The following is a 2,292-nucleotide window of genomic DNA, read 5'->3' on the forward strand; positions in this document are numbered from 1 at the left end:
CCACACATGTCAGAATTTCACGAAGGGTCCCTGTAGAGTTGGTGTGCCATCTTTCCCTTTAGGTCTGCCTTCCCCAGCGCTTATATCCTAGGGCAGGTTAGCCCCTACGGGTGAATCCCTGTCGGCTCCCATGTCAGACCTCCATGTTCTCTCAGTAATCACTCAGAACTGCAAGACTGAGGTTCTGTGGCATCATCTACTACTCTGCCTTCCTGTACTCTGTCCACTCACAGTCAAAGGATGTGGTCATGATTTCTCACTGATGTTTTCCCAGGGAGCATGCTTTCCTATTCCCCTTGTGATCCAGTGACATGGTAGCAGGAGGATGTGTCTTCTGAGTTCCTCACCTAGATTACCCAATTCCATATATGAGATCTGCAATTGCATGTTCATGTGGTGGTGCATTGGATAGACCGACAGACTGAGAGGCAGAAGACCCTGGGTCAAGACTCCAAGATTTTTAGCTTGAGCAGAGGCTCGTGCAGCTTGAGTCCTGGTTCCTCAGCTTTACCGTGGGCTCTGTGGTTTGAATGTAGGGTCCTAGACATGAGTTTAAGATTGCTGGATTGTTCCCAGTGGTCGTCAGCTTGAAGGCTGAGGTCGCTGGCTTGAGCAGCAGGTTCCTTGCTGTACTGTAGGTCCCTGCCCCCTTCATGGTAGATATGAGAAAGCAATCGATGAATAGGTAAGGTGCCTCAACAAAGAATAGATGCTTCCTATTTGTTTCCCTTTATGTTTGTCCGTATATATCCCTTCCTTGTTTTCTCTCTCTATGTCAAAAGAAAAATAATGGTACCATGCAACAATCATCCTCTTTCATTCATTTCTAAGACTCAAAATGGAAGAGACAGGTGACCCGACTTTTGGTGAGGATCACAGGTTAAATGATAGGGCTTTACACTTTTTTTTTTTTTTGTATTTCTCTGAAGCTGGAAACGGGGAGAGACAGTCAGACAGACTCCCGCATGCACCCGACCGGGATCCACCTGGCACGCCCACCAAGGGGTGATGCTCTGGCTACCAGGGGGCAATGCTCTGCCCCTCCGGGGCGTCGCTCTGTCGTGAACAGAGCCACTCTAGCGCCTGGAGCCATCCCCAGCGCCCAGGCCATCTTTGCTCCAATGGAGCCTCGGCTGTGGGAGGGGAAGAAAGAGACAGAGAGGAAGGAGAGGGGAGGGTTGGAGAAGCAGATGGGCACTTCTCCTGTGTGCCCTGGCCGGGAATTGAACCCGGGACTTCTGCACGGCAGGCCGACGCTCTACCACTGAGCCAACTGGCCAGGGCCGGGCTTTACACTTTTTGGGGTCATTCTTTTGTAACTACTAACATCATTCAGAAGTCCCATGACTGGGCTTTGTAGTCCTTGACAGTGTGATCTCTTCTCACTCTCTGACCTCTGCCAGCTCACACTGTATTTTGAGAAAAGTGCCTGAGAGGAGGGCAACTGAAGAAAGGAAACATTTCTGGCGCCCTCTAGTGGACTCTTGAGAATAGCGCTCCTTCACAGAAAGTGTGCCGTTTGTAGGTATCGGTTCATGTGAATACATAGATGTCCCTGAGGTTTCCCACATAATGAAGAAGTGATTATGGTGTCATTGTGTATGTTCAAATTTTGTGTACAATCCATAGTAGGACTAATAGGCTATGAGAGGTTGATTGCTATGACATAGCTACTTTCTGAAACTACTGTAGTGCTGACATGGAAGCTATGTTCTTAAAAAGGGAAGGAATACTTTGCGTCACTCTTGTTTACTTTTCCTGTGTAGAACAGTAGAGTGTGCTGGGACCCCGGATCCTTCTGATCATACCTCTGTGTTAGGTCTTCGCCTTGGATTCCTATAGGTGCCTGCTTGCAAGTATAGCTTATTTGGTTTCCTTATTTTTTATGTTGTTATTCTTCATTCACTTTTGTACTTTCTTGTTTTCTATTGATTCGTTTTTTCCTTTATTTATTTGTTTTCCCTTATTCACTTATTAGGTTATTTAATTAATTAGTTAATAATTTTGATTCCCTTCCTTTGGTTGTTCCCTCACTACCTTCTTAGGTAGTAGTGAGTGTCTTGCCACTGTGCCTGATTCAGCTGTTGCAGGGGGAATCTACTCTTTGCTCTTCGTCTTTCAGTCTTTACCATGCAGCAGACATCCTGTTTATAGCTGTGAGATCTTTGCCCGGAGAATATTCTTCTTGGGCTAAAGTGAATAGGGCAGCTTTTTTGGTGTGTGCTCTATTTTTTGGTGTGGTTCTATCTGAGGCTCTCATGGAGTTCAATTAACATAAACTTCTATTTTTAT

At 46.2% G+C, this 2,292-nt stretch overlaps 1 non-coding gene across 1 annotated transcript; it reads right to left on the reverse strand.

Annotated features, from left to right (window-relative positions):
- Nucleotides 1–1,208: 1,208 nt before the first annotated feature.
- TRNAG-GCC (transfer RNA glycine (anticodon GCC)) lies at nt 1,209–1,284 on the reverse strand. The gene has a single exon. It is a non-coding gene; the product is annotated as a tRNA-Gly (tRNA).
- Between the last annotated feature and the right edge of the window lie 1,008 nt (nt 1,285–2,292).

This window comes from Saccopteryx bilineata, chromosome 1 (genome assembly GCF_036850765.1).
Source record: "Saccopteryx bilineata isolate mSacBil1 chromosome 1, mSacBil1_pri_phased_curated, whole genome shotgun sequence".
NCBI classification, from domain to species: Eukaryota; Metazoa; Chordata; class Mammalia; order Chiroptera; family Emballonuridae; genus Saccopteryx; species Saccopteryx bilineata.